The sequence below is a fragment of the Geospiza fortis genome, unplaced genomic scaffold (genome assembly GCF_000277835.1).
Source record: "Geospiza fortis unplaced genomic scaffold, GeoFor_1.0 scaffold112, whole genome shotgun sequence".
Taxonomy (NCBI): domain Eukaryota; kingdom Metazoa; phylum Chordata; class Aves; order Passeriformes; family Thraupidae; genus Geospiza; species Geospiza fortis.
The window spans coordinates 20,334,394-20,349,412 of NW_005054298.1; the positions used below are offsets into that span (position 1 = coordinate 20,334,394).

General features: G+C 40.3%; 1 long non-coding RNA gene across 1 annotated transcript in view; it reads right to left on the reverse strand.

The window, feature by feature from the left end:
* Window positions 1-15,019, reverse strand: part of LOC115947873 — a 40,812-nt gene that overhangs the window by 7,269 nt on the left and 18,524 nt on the right. The window contains exon 2 of the long non-coding RNA XR_004081730.1: window positions 793-1,797. This is a non-coding gene — a long non-coding RNA (uncharacterized LOC115947873). The remainder of the gene's footprint in view (window positions 1-792; window positions 1,798-15,019) is intronic.

The following is a 15,019-nucleotide window of genomic DNA, read 5'->3' on the forward strand; positions in this document are numbered from 1 at the left end:
GGGCTGCGGGCCCGGCTCCGGGCACCGGGCACCGGGCAAGGGCCTGTCATCACCGGAGCACTGGGCGTTTGGCTTGGAAGGGAGCTTTAAAGCCCCTCGAGCCCAGGCCCCGTGCAGTTTCCACTAGACCAGCGTGACCACCCTGAATGTTTCCAGGGATGGGACGTTCACCACCTCTGTGGCCAACCTGTTCCAGTGCTTTGCCTCTCTCAAAATAAAAACTTCCTTATATCTAATCTAAATCGACCCTCCTTTTGAATCATTATCCTTTGTTCCTTTGTTCTTCACTACAACAGGCCGTGCTAAAAAGTTTGGCCCCACCACAATCTGCTGCTCTGAAGTGCAGCAGGTGGTGGGCTTTGACAATGTGACAAGCACGTGATTATTTTCTGTGCTTTTTACAATTCTTTTCCTTCTGCTGACAGTTTTGGAATTCTCTGTTTTTGAAAGCCGAAGACCTTTGATAGGAGGGCTATATTCCTTAATCTGTTTAGGTATTTGCATATTTTGCCCAACAAAAACATGTTTACAGTTGCATATTTCTAACACTGCACATTTCATGTTTGCATTTGCCTGATCCTATTTGTGTGATATAAAATGAAGACCAGTGCTGTAATACGAGTCGATCTAATGGATTGGGTCAGGGATAATAACCAGTGAAGGCTGATGAGTCTGCAGAGAGTATTAAGAGGATGTTGCAAGAAAATTAAAGGATCACTTATATAGCAATTACTGTAAAAAATACACATCTGCAATTTCCAGGAAACTCAGAATCCCCATGAAGTTTAGTACCAGCTCTCATTCCAGGATGAGATGGATTTGACAGCACTGAGTTTGACTAAGGAGTTTGCTTCGCTGTCTCAGCCTCCATTTTTACAAGTCCCCAGTGTCTAATAATGCAGCTAGTCTGGGTTTCTGTTTTCTGTTGGAAAAAGTGTCCTCAGGTGACAGCTCCATGCATGCTCTGAAACTGAGTTGTTCTAAATACAGATCAAGCTCTGATTCTGTGTGCTTTTCAATAAGGTCTTTATTGGCACCTTTTCCTACTGAAGTATTAATGTGGGAACTTTATTGTCATCAGCTGCAATACTGTCTGCTGTTATGCCAGAGATTCACTTGGATTTTTAGTTTTTATCTTCCCATGCGTGTCCTGCCAATGGCTCCACACATATTTTCCTGGGCTGGCACCTCCCTTATTGTCTGCTGCTTGTGTCAGAGCAATCACTCCTGTAAAATTGCCTTTGCATGAAGTGTTGTCTTTTTCTTCATGACAAATTATAATTTAAAACATTTAAATAATTCTGGTACTGTTCCACTGAGATTTTTGTTCCAACTCACAACGTTGAAGTCTTACCAGTGACTCACCCCAATTAGTCCTCTGTACCAAATCACCACAAACTTTTGCAACAAACCTTTTTCATTCCCCTCAGAGGTATGCACAGTCCAGAGGGAGCCATTTTGCCCTCACAGCCCGTGCTGGGTCCTGTGTTACACAGGCAGGTCTCCAGCACATGTTTGCTTCTGCAGCATCCAGCACCCTGAGCTGAGGCACTAAGCTGGACCCATGGCATGGCAGTAGTGGATGAGGTTCCACAACTACAGCACAGGGATGCAGGATAGGGATTAATGGAGGGGAGTGATGGAGGCCATTGTGTCACGTGGTGGATCCATACTGATTTTTATAACACTTTCTTCTTATAATATCCTTGTGAAAAACTGTAGCCTGTGTCTTGGTCTCTTGGTGGAGTGTGCAGTCTTCACTGTCTGTCTGTGGGGGTTGTAATTAGCCGTCTTCACCTAGAGTGAAAGGAAAGCTGTTAAGAGTATAAGAAACCAAACTCCAAAATAAAGCCAGCCTGTCTTCCTTGTACTAGCAGGGAAAATTCACTCTATTTCAGTAAATTTGCATGTGTGGGGAGATGCTCATTACTCCAGTGCTTCTAGCTGAACACTTTTCTTAATTCCCTTTTACTGGTGTAACCATGGCTATTTAAGCCCAACTAACAGCAGTCTTTACACCCCTTGGTTTCATGAGGAATAAGCCCCCAGCTCTGTTGGAAGGCTGAGATGTGACCTGCAGGTGGTTTGCTGCAGCCCTGCTCTCAGTGCTGGGTGCCCACTGCAGTGGTGGGGAATTGACAGGATAGCTGGCTCGGGGCAGCTCACCCTGTACCCCTGAGAGCTCATCACCCCTCTGCACAGCACAGCACAGCTCCTGCAGCTCCTCCTCAGCCCAGAGCCTGCTCCAGCCTTGCTGCCAACGCTGAGAGTGAGGGACAACAGTGTCTAGTTCTGGTAACTGGTGCTAGCTCTCTAAAAACTATTTTAGTACAATGGGACTTGATGCTACTGCAGCTTGATAATAATAGAAACCAGTGATACATGCAAGTGTTTGAATTATAGGAATTATTTCAGAACAGTAGGACAGAAATGGCCCTTTTCTCAGCCCCTCCAGCTTACTGAAACTGGTTGTCTTTTCTGGCTTTTCTTAGTACACCATAACTGCTATTTACATATAATTTATTATAAGCACATGTTGAGTAATAGACCATCAAGCTTTTGGAGCTTCTATTTTCAGTTACATTGTACCGCTGCTGAATAAGAAATGCAACTGCTGAAATTTGTTTTCAATGGTATGTTGATTAAAAGCTGCTTGAGTTTAAAATTTCCAACCATCTAAAATGAGAACCCTTCATATGCTTCATGTCCCTGGCCAGCCAGAGAGTTTATTTCCTACAGTGTATAAATTATGGATTTTGCTGTTTATATGTATCCATCATCAAACTAGGTTAAATTCTCAATTGGCAGTGTGAATTGTCGTGCAGTGAAGCTAACTAGCTGGAACTAATTTTGAAATGGGTATAGTGCATAATTATGGTAACCTAGTGTACAGGGACTGATCTACCTGAATCAGTCATGTCTGATGAAGAAAAACATGAATAAAAATTACATTGAAAACATAGCTGCCTGCTTATAAACTAAATCAATTTTTTTAGGGATTTAAATTCCTTTACTAGGCAGAAAGCAAGTGCCAAAGTTGAATATATTTCACACTAGGTTCTTCAGTGAACGCTTTAAGCAAAACCATTGGCAGCAGTTTATGGATAATTTTGCCTCTGGAGAGGGGAAAAATGTCCATGGAAAAAGTGAAAACCTTCAAATAACTTCATGGTTTTAAAATTGACTCAGTCAATTCTTTGTTCTTGGTTATTATTTAAATAATTTAGGTTTCCAGTACTGGGGAACTATTTACCGGGAAAGAAAGTAGCAATGTTGATTTCCATAATGGGCAAGTTTTTGATAGAAAGGAGGTTGCCAGCAGAAGGATTCAGCAAGGATGAACTTAGCAGTGAAGTATTGGAAGGAAATAGGTGAAAGACATGGAAGGAAGTATGAAGAGGAAGATAATTTAAGGGGATTAAATACAGAGAGATTTGCCAGTCGTGCTGGAGTTTGTGGATATCTGAACTAGGGAGGGACTGGGGGAAGGGATGAAGCCTTTGAACACAGAGAAATTTATGGACCTCTGAAAGCAGAGATAAAGATAAGACCTTTCAGAGATGGCTGAAGATGAAAGATACACAATTAATCTGACTTTGGGAGATATATCTAGCTAAGGGAACTGCAAGATTTAAAACTTCTGCTGCTGCTGCATGACACGTGTTATGGCGTTGTGTCTCCCTGGGAAACACTCTGTGGCTGGATGAAGAAGGATTCCAGTTACCTTCCAGCTCCATGCCTTGCCAGGTTCATACTGTTTTTCCAGTGTTATTGGCCAACCATGAGCTTTCTGACAAACCAGAGTAGTCGGGCTTTGCTATACTGTTATTTTTTAACTTTAAAAAGAAAGGAAGAAGCACTTGCATCTAATATTTACCGTGAATGTAGCTCATCAAGAGCCCAGTCACTGAAAGGCTCTGTAGGTGTCTGACTGCTGGTTTGTTATTTGCAGGCAGTGGTAAGACAGGTGCTGAGACTTTTACTGGCCCTCAAGTAACAAAAGTACTTCTCTAACAGCAGCTCCATTTTTTTTTTCATTTTATGAATGCCAGGGGAGCAAGCAGCATGGGAAGAAACACAAATTAGAATGTAACAACTGTAGAAATATGGCCAAATCATCTTGCGGAAGAGGGAATTATAGACTGCACGCAGCTTGGCTGAGCTACAATGGATCAGAGAGGTCGGAGTTCAAACTTTTGCAGTTGTGGGTACCTAGGTTTCTTAAGAAATTCTTCAAGTTTGTGTTTGAAAGCCACAAGTAAAAGCCACATTCCTCTCCTACTGAGGAAATTATTCCTCACATTGTGATAATTCACGATCAGTAAGCATTTCTTGATACTCAGTATATGTTTTTGCTTCTCAGTTGCTCTCTGAACTCTGATGTTCCATGAGAATACTGCTGAAAAATGCCTTTCCTTCAGTGGTGGTCTTCTTCAAATATTAGTAGGCTGTTATCATGTCCCCCATTAATCATTTCTTAGCCAAGCGATTTATATTTTTAACTCTTCTAATGTCTCCTCATAAATCAATCCTCTTAGTCTTTGGATCATGTTTGGTGCTCTTCTCTGAACTCTCAAATTTGTCAATATCCAGAAATGTGTATGATATGCCAGATGGAGCTGTACCAGCAGCATGCAGAAAGCGGTATTTGTTCCTTTCTCAGTGATGTGACACTATTTACCCTGTCCCATACTGTACTGGCCTTTTCACACCACAGCACGTTACCAATTCTCATCATTTAGCCTGAGCTATCTCCCTACATCTCTTTCATCATTATTGCATCTGAGATTTCGCCCTCCTGTAATTCTTTGTCAGATGCATTCCCAGGCTGCATTATTTTCCATGTTGAATCTCCTTTGATTATTATGTTTCCATGGTTCTATCTTCTCTAGGAAATTCTCTATTATTTTCTTTGTACACTGTCTTTCACACTCATACCTGTGAGTTTCATCAAAGTGCTGTGTATTCTCTTTTCCAGATTAATAAAGTCCAACAGTCTGTTCCTAGCAGTCGTCCACATGGCAGCCAGGAGACAGTTCCCACCACCTTGCTACATTGCTGCTTATTTCCTGTTATTTCATTACCTCAGCAACTTGAAAGCCACATGGAAATGGCTGAGCCAATGTGAATTACTTTTTCAGCTAAGATCCTGTGAGATAGAACATTGTGCCCCTATTAAAGCTCATCTGCACTAGGACAGTCCCCTGCCCTTGCTCAAGGCCCTGCACCCAAGGCTCACTGAAGACAGAGTGACCATTAGGGACAGAAACTGGATTTACGAGTCTGTCTGCAGTACCCTTGCTGTTGTTTAAGGTGGTAATGTTAATATTTCCCTCTACTTTAATTTTTCAGTTATTTGTCTTGTGAAGATGAAGGAGTTTAGCTAATTCTTTAAAGTCTTGTAGAATGCATATTGTCTAGGTTTTTTACTTTGTTCACATTTCCCCAATGTGTTTCCCTGTATGTCCTTCATTAGTTGTTGTAGTTTCTTTCACAGGATCCTCATCCCACTCTCCCTCAGTGCTTCCAGGATTTCTTCCTTTTTCTTTCCCACTGAGGAAACACTTGAAAAGGAACTTAATGTCAGAGCCATTTCTGAATCTTTAATTTACTCTTCTCATGTGTGAAAGGATCTGTTCTCACTAGCATTCCTTTTCTTCAAAGAATACTTCTTATAGCCTTTGAAAGAACCAAAGGTCAATCTCCTTGAACTCTTTGCATAATATGAGATTTTTGTAATATGTTTTTCTCAATTGGTTTGGGAGGGCTGAAGGTTTTGGAGAGGGGTGTATTTTGGGTTTGGGATTGTGTTTAAGGTGTGTTTATATTTGACTAGCAATTCTTGATTGATCAGATAGAAGAGAATAATTTGGTTTTTTATTTAGCTCCACTATTTCTGTGAGGAAAATGAAATCCTTGTTGTGAACAAACTTTTGCTCCATAACTTGATACTAGTTTTATTTTTCTGAAGCACTGGTGAACTTACACTGTTTGAAATTAGCATAACTGACCTGGATTTCTTATGCTAGACCCTGAAAGTGGATTAGAGTATATATAGTTTTTCTTCATTTCATAATTTCCATGTATAATTACAGTTAGTGATCTCCAGAATAAGATGAAATTGAATGATTTTGCACTCTTTAAATTATACAGCTAAAAAAATCATTAGAAACATAGCCTTGGATGACAGTAACTTCTTCAAATAATTGATGAGAGAAGGAGTAGAACATGATAGCTATCAGAAACGAGTCTTGGCTCTCAACACAAAAAGGAAGAAAGAAACACAGTGAAAGGCAAATTTATGTCTCATATTGCCTCTGTGACACTTCTTTCAGTTTGAAAGATTTTGGTAAGTGATAAGTAATCAGCATAAATGTCTTAAGGAGCAGACAGGTATTACTATCTCTCCTATTAAAGGTGGGAAAGCAAAGGGATGGCAGTGAGGCAAATTGACCACACGGCATGAACAAGACCTATAGTGAGGTAAAAAAAACCTCTTACTTATTCTGTTTACCCAACATTCTTTGCCACTTAGTGTGATATATTAAAAAAAATAACAAGCACACAAAAGAACTAGGAAATAATATTGCAGGAGAGTCTCCAGTTGTCAGGAGAAACGCATGAGACTGATCTAATAATTCACATTTCTAATACTTAACATTCTGAGTTATAATCCTGGATAGAGCAATTTTTTTGAGATGCTGTCTGGTTCTATCAAGATCTAAGTTTAAGTTATTAGGGATATTCTTACAGTGACTAATTTGATCACAGGTAGGGCTCACTCTCTCAGAAGTTCATGGAATATGCTGCAATGATTGCCTGTAGTCCTCCCAGATGTGGTAGTAGTGCACTGTAGCTGGGTTAATTGACAGAACCATTGTTTCAGCCCAATGCATGTTGTCCTTTCCCCATACTGCTGGATGCAGCTCAAGTTCAATACTGTCTATGCAAAGTCTGCTCTTGATTTCAGTGTTCTATGAATCCACTCTGCTTAGGCAGAAGGGACTCAGAGCAGCATGTTTATTCTAAGTGTCTCATCTGATGTTCTGATGCAGCTTTGTGCCTTAAATGTGAATCTTACCAAAGAAATTGATAAAAAGTGTGAAAAGTACCACATTTAGCAGGTCAGGTCTCTGGCTTTCATTTGATTCCTTTTAAACAGAGGAATGTCTGATTTTATATGGAATACAGTAAATATCAATGTTGAGTTAGAAATACAATTAAAAAAAGTATTCTTGGCTTACTCAGAGATGAGAAGGACTTAGATGTCAATTAATAGTAGTTAAGAGCCTACATGTAATGAATGGCTAATTTCAGTCATGTTGTTAGAAAATAGGTGACTTCCTTATAAAACTTTATCATAGTTGGCACTCTTTCTCTTATTGAAAAGAAACAAAAGAATGGTCTGGCATGAAGCCTATGCTGCATTTTGCCTTTAATGGAGATCTCTTCAGATCTAAGTTTTAGGCAGACTCATGAGTTATATTGCAGCAAACTTCCATTTTTATTGCTTGTTATGAATGTGAGTTTTATGGAAAACAGGACTCTCAAGCTAACAGCTTTTTGGTCTTATAAAAATTTAAAGTTTTTTTTTAAACCTAGGACTAGCAGAGTATTATTTTCTCACAGTGTGCAAGCTTGAGAAATAAAAGCACCTGAAGAACAGCCTGCATTTAGGTGACTAACAGCAAATGTGTGTGGTCTGAAGGTGGAGCAGGCAACGCTTAGGTGTTGGCTGTCTTGCTGGCTGCCTTCATTCAGAATAGGTGTTGTGGGGGGCTCCTCTGCCTTTCCCCTGCACAGCTGCTCAGGAGATGCCAGCGGTGTGTACACAGCCATAAAGGTTTAATGCCTCCCACTTGTGGACTGCTTGAACCTCATGGCTGGTTGGTGCCAGCAGCAATATTTCAGCCTTGTTCTCTGCTGGGTCAGGGTTGGTGGTGGCTGTGGGCACGAGGAGCAGCTGGGGGCAGAGCAAGGGGGTCCTACCTGGCCCCAGCCCAGCAGCACAGCTCTCATGGAGGTGTGCCAAGCTGATTTTGTAGGTCTGCAGTGGCTCTTCTCTTCTAGTCTTCATACAGTTGCCTATAGTTATTTGAATTTATTGTTAGAAAAACCCCTCTGTTACTTGAAACATGTTCTTCATGCTTTCTGATGTTTTTTCATTACACTGGAAAGGAATGTGGTTATATTAACGTTTGATTATCTCTGGTGGTTTGCCTCTGCCGTTGCATTTCTGTAGCCGATGTTTTCCTTTTTTGGGCTGAAACGCTTTTCCCCTGGTTGTGCGGCCGCTGTCCCTCGCTGTGTGCGCAGTAACCCCTGGCAACACGCGGCACCTCGGCACAAACACGACGGCTGGGGCTGCCCGCGCTCCAGCGCACGTCTGCGGCGCCATCCGGCTGGGACACCGCTCTGCGCTGTGTGGCCTGACACGCTCCCTCATGAGCTGCCAGGAGCCCTTGTCCCTGGCTGGGCTCTGTTCCTCAGCGGCAGTGCAGCCAGTGAAGGTGCTGTGAGCCTCTTCGTGGTTCACACCATGTGTGGTTTTCAGACTCGTCCATCACTGGGCTTATTTTGTTTCAGCAGGTTTTGCTGACATCAGTAATGACACAATGAGGTCAGCACTGAATTCTTCTGCAAATCTGTCCTCTAAGGAATTTGTTTTTCCCCAGTAAACCAGTAAATAAATAATCTGGTACTCTATAGTGATTTAGCTTCTTGAGACACTTCAGCTCAGCAGTGCTGTGTGGCTTTCAGAGAAGACCTGGTTTTGCCCGGTTGGGTGGCTGGGTTGGCAGAGGAGCAGCAAAGTTAGGCCATCTGTCAAAGGGCTTCACCAGCAAAAGGATGGCTTTGAGTTGGACCCAGCCATGTCTCGGATCTGCGAATCCAATTCAGTGAGAAGTGTTATTTTGCTTTTTCCCTTATGCTTACACATCCAGAATGCACTGAACAGCCATGCTGGTTTCCAATAATGCTTCTGATAGTGAGGCAAGGAAAAATGTGGTGATCTTAAGGAAGGGTGGGTGGCGATTTCTGTTGTTGTCTGTCTGTGCAGAGACAACTCGAATTAGTGGAAACCCCTGGGAGTGTCTGAAGACAAAAGCTGACCCACTGAGTATTTTGCCATCTGCTTTCTTTTGGAAGGAATATTCCAGAGAAAGTTGGGAAAAAGTCATGAGTGCTTTAGAGCTAGCATTGTGATATTATTTCCTGAAGATTTATTGCCTTTTGATGGCAGTCTTTCAGCAGAAACTTATGAGTAGTTATGTTGTGAAGGAATTAGGAACTTTTGTGGCTTGTCTTTAATTTACAAATCAGCAAGAGTATATCTCTCTGAGGTGACATGTGATCTTGAGTAATTTACATTATATGACACGGCAACTTTCTCCTGTGTGCAAATTGCCTTCCAGGAACGTGACAAAATGGCAGTCACTCACATTCAAATGTTGGCTTATAACACAAAATTTAGAGCCAACTCAAAAGTTTTTTGGACTTGTCAGTGGTCCCATTAGAAAAGAAGAGATCCAAAAACTGAATTTGAATCAAACTGGAGTATTGTCTGTAATTTCAATTTGTTTGCTCATCTTGTCTTTCAATACAACTTATATTTTAAAAGGCCTTTTTGTGTTCAGTATTTCTTTGTTTAGAAGCACCCTTTTGCATATTTATATCCTTCCATATGTCTGTGCACATTTAATTTTTGTTACATTTTTTGTCTTATTTTATTTTCCTTCAAGATCAGAACAATATGTTAAATATGCATATTCGTGCTGTTTCTCTCTACTCTTATTGCCTAATTAGGAGAATATTTTCCTATTCGTGCCTGGAAATAGAAGATTTCTAAAACAATTCAGTAGATCTAGATTTACTGTTAGGTTCTGTTTCGGAAGAAATTATTCTCCTGATGAAAATACAACCATTGTATCAATTTATTATTCAGTCTAACTCCCTGAATCCAATGTTTATGGCAAAGGATCAAGTCAATAAGGCTTTATGACTTTGTCACAGTAGAGTCCTTTCCTCATTCAAGGAATAAATCCCAGGCCACACAGAAACCCATTATGTATTCTTGATATGTAAACCATTCCAGAATAAAATTTAATAACAGTAATGAAACTAAATCAACGTGACAAATTTCAAATAATGCAGTGGAACATTTTTTTATCCTCCAGCTGTTAAGACTAACTGAAATGGCAGAATTATGATGTGCAGAGTCCTGCAAAAAAACGCTATGGATTTTGCTGCTACTTCTGCAACAAGAAACAACCTTTATCAAGAAAACATCTGCTGAGTTCCTGTTGCAGTCACTGGCAGCTGAAACTACTGCACAGTAAATTACTCTCCCCATTCCATCAGCTCTGTTCTTTATTCCTCTGATACAGCATGCAGTGCACCACCAGTAGTTGTTAGAATATTTGTGGTGCTTATATGCTTGCTCTTATAAACAAAGAGGTAAACAACAACAGGCAGAAGTCCACATCCATGAGGTTTCTCTTTCCTACCCTTTGCATATGTTTAAAAGGAGATAAAAACTAGATTTTAGGAGTGTCATTATCATTTTAATTGTGAAAATAATCTGCCTCAGATTCTACGGCAAGAAAGATCATCTCTATAATAAGCAAAGAATTTTGGGCACATTTTTGATTGATTCAAATCAGTGTATAGTTTGGACCTGGCCTAGTTTTTGGTAAGTTCTTTCTTGTCTATTGTTGTTGGCAATTTTGTGAAAGGTGTAGATCTCCACCGGTGTATGCTACTGGAGAGTGAGCTAACAAAGGCTGTGTTAACTAACAAATTATGCTCCCAGAGCTGTGGAGGTTGCTGACATGATGGATGGTGCTGCAGTGTCAGGTAGGGCCCTGCTTAGCCCCCCTTCAGGGGCTCCTGAGACTTTGGAATGCCTTGTGCATTGGTTCCATGTCAGGACTTCCTATAAAGTCAAGTCAATCCCAGTATGAAAGGCCCATAAAAAGAGCCAATTAAAGCACAGCCTTCCCCTGTGCTGTCAGATAGCTGCTCCACATCAGACCTGGCTGCTGTTGCAGAGGGCTGGTACATATGGCTGGGTTTGCTCCACCTGTGGGAGCGTGGAGAAAGCAGATCCTCTGGAAATAAAGCAGTCGTAATGGTATAGGTAATGGTATAGTAAGTAAGTAAATAAATAAATATATAAGGGGGTGGGGACTTGATCCACATGTCCACCCCATGCCCATCGTTCTGGCATCTCTTGGTCCACTGCAGAGGGACTGGAGGAGGCAAGAGCCACCTGGGACTGGATGGCTTAGGCACACAATGCTGCTGGATCTGCAGCTGTAGGAAGAGGACACATGGCTTACGTGCTTTTAGAAAGGTGACAAAAGTTTGTTCCTTCCTTGAGGGGAAATGGGGAAGGTGGACTGGCCTCAGAGAGAGTTTTGCATGTGGACCCTTGTGCATTTACCCTTCCTGTTTATGCATTACTCCCATTGGCACGACAGTTAAAAACAACTCAGATCCTGGTAGTGCTTTTAATATAGATGTCCTGCAACTGTAAAGGGATATTCCCTACTTATATGATTCAGTATTTTTTAATTACTTGATGTACTTTTGCCTCTGTGGAGCCTTCAGCTTGTTGTGCTTGCAGAGCTATTTATATTCTGTCTTGCCTTGGGACTACTTTCAGAACAGTTGGTATTCAACCTTTCTGAAGAAAAGCCTTTAGGCTCTGGAAGCAGGCAATAAAAAACTAGAAGGTACACAACACAACAAATAATACTAGTTGCACCAAATCCTATTAATTATTTTTAAGTGTCCTTCAGCTCAATTACAGAGGAAACGATTGCCTCTTGGTTTAGAATAAAAGCAGAGAGGCTGCATGATGGGCTGCTGTAACCCTTCCCCTGCGCCCTGATGGGAATGGAGAACAGACTTGTGTTCACTGCCCTCACTGTGTACATAAGGTCAATGTATCAGAAAATAGCCAGTCAAGCTACTAGTTTCAAGGCCTTTCATGCCCTGATTATGATTTTTATTTAACTGTTAATTTTCCTTTTAGGATTGATATTAATCTCCTTATTGCATTACACACAAAACACAATTTTAATTATTTATTTATTTTTAAAATATATAAAGGAAGAATTAAAATACTCCTGAACCATCTACCCAGTTCACAGAAATGTTGAGCAATGGACCCAAATGTGTGACAGGATGGGAATCTGCTCTCTCTAGGATTTCACAAGGGGATAGGGAGTCACGTGTAGTCACAATGGTATGTTTTCTCATAAAACTAGCGAGTCATTGCAACCAAAATGATTTCAAGGAAGGGTCATAGTTTCAAAATTGTTTGATTTAGAAAGTAGTGGGAAATTTTTTTAATTTTTGAAGGACTTGTGTCAACATTTTTTTAATGGAAAACAAAAATTGTTTGAGGTTACATTTTCCTTTGAAACTCAGGCTAACTCAAGACAAGCTTAAATATCCAAAAAGGAAATATTAGCATTTTGAAAATAGTAAAGACACTGTCATGTTTTATCTTCAATTTTGTGAATTTTGATAGCTGATTTTTTTAACACAATGAAGCCTTTCTTGACTTGTTTGTGGTTATACAGAATCTGAGACAAATTAATTTGGAGTAAACATTCAAAATGTTATTAACCTCACTGTGCTTTGAGTGAGGTCTCCTACGACTGACCACAAAGTAAGAGATATTTGTTATTCACGTTGTCTGCCTCTTTCCTGGGTTATCTCTGAGATAGCCCATGGTCTCATGCACACATGTTGCCCATCCCTCAATGACATTTTGGAAAAAAGGAATTCTCAATGAATGCTTTTGGAGAGTTCTGAATATTCTGGACTTCCTACATCATCTCTTGGTTAGCAGAAGCTGAGAAGCTGAGAAGATGCTGTCCAGTTCTCTTGCTTTCACTAGATAAGCTTCTATTTTGGGAGATGAAACAGGCAGCACCTGGTGTATTGTAGATCAAGTAGTAGGAAGTCTAAGAAAAGGTTGGGCTTAACTGTTTTGAAACGCATATAAATCTTAAAAAATATGTTTAAAATGAGAAAAAAATTGCACCTGTTATGTGCCAGTGTTCTTGCCAGTCTAACCTGGCAATTTTTAATATTCTACTTCTCTGCTTGCTCATAGCTGTTATTCACTCAAACTTGTATTGCAGTGCCAGTATAATGCAAAATAAGCTGTGTGCAGGTACAGTGACCTCACTGGTGTTCTGGCTGAAGTGTAAAAGGCTCTCGTGAGCTGGGCAATATCAAATTGCACTGTATATTTTGCAATCCTTTTTATAGCCCAGCACTTTGGTTTTATTAATCTTATTTCAATTTCCATGCCATAAATCCACAGGAAGATGGGGCTGTGTTTTCAGGAGGTTGCCTGGGAGCTTTCCCATGCCACAGGAACCACCAAACCTCTGACCCAGTCTCAGCATACTTGTGGTGGGGGCTGTGTGTGACTGTGGCTTGTGACCAGGACAAAACTTGCCCTAAGTCCCACAGACTGCAGGGTAAACTGCAGGGTATTAAATTCCATTTTGGAGAAGCCTCCTTTAAATTTTGATTTCCAAAGATGAGGACAACCAAAGTGTTTCAGGTGCAAGAGGGCATGACATCCCTGCCTGACAGTCCATCAGAAGAAGGACCATGCCCAGAAGAAGCATTAATTCCTCTAGCTATGAACCATGAGGCCAGCAAAGCCAGGCATTGATTCCTGGACTCATCCTGCCCTGTTCTATAAAATGCCCAGGTTTGACTTTAAAATTAACTTACTGACCAGCAAGAGGTCTTTCATAATTTGTAGTTAAACCCGTGCCAGCTAGAACTTTCATTTATTTACCTTTTATGTAATAGTGAGGTCATGTGAATAATAAAGGTTAAGAAAATCCTGATTATAGGAACTATTTGTATAGCTCATTCTATCAATTTCCCCACAAGTATGAAGTAAGAATCACCCTCTTGTGACAGCTATGACTAAGAGGACTCATTTGTTGCAATGTCTGAACTGCTTTGCAGGTATCACAGCAAACTAGAATAATTTAGCAGACTCTGGTAATATTCAGTCTTTTCTTCAATGACCTTTACTAGAGAAAATCAGGATTTCTGACTACATATTCTCATGTTTGAAAAGTCCAGACTAATAGATTTTAAAATTCCCAAGTGTTATTTTTGTTATAATATTCATTAAAGAATGGCTTGAGGTTTTTTTGATAATTATACTGTTATTAATCTTTGAACTTTAATGTGGCTTTATTGTTCTCTAACCAACTGAGCTTATAATTCTATTGCTGTATTTGTGGTTGGCCAGGCATGACATTGTACCACACTAACTTAAATTTTTTTTTCCATTCTGTTATTAATGGTCTACTGTTTTTTTTTTTTTAATAGCAGGAATCCTATAACATCTTGTAGTTGACTCTTAAAGTACAGAGGAGAATTAGTATGTGGTAGTAAAGTTCCAGCCTCTTGCAAAACCAGGAATATGAAATAGGAAGGAAAACTAGTATTTCTTACTGACAGTCTTCTAAAACAAGAAGTTAATAATTGTTAAAAACATAAATGAAAGTGAATAAATTTGTGGTTGGCATTTAAATACACTTGCCTAAGTAATGACTACATGCAGTTTAATGTAATTATATTAATTATAACAAATGTTTTTATTATTGCCATGATGACAAGTACACATTCTGAAGTGGGCTGAAGTTCTCAAGAACTTTCTTTTGTGATTTTCACTTTAGAGAACACTGGCACTAGTGTAGCAGTCAAATTTGCAGCAGTGACAATGCAGCTGGACATTTCAACAGCGGTGTAAATGCCTGTATCTCTGATAACCTGTTCTTAGGTGCTCATGAAATTGCAGGGTTCTGCAGTCGCACAGAACCCCCTAGAGGCTGCTGAACAAATGATCACGGGTGGTGGCGAGTGCTTAAAAAATCAGTTGCTTCCAATTGTCGTAAGAATTTAACATCCTGTTTTTGTCTTTCTACAGTCTCGGTTCTCTCAGTAGTTCCAAAGTTGCATTCCT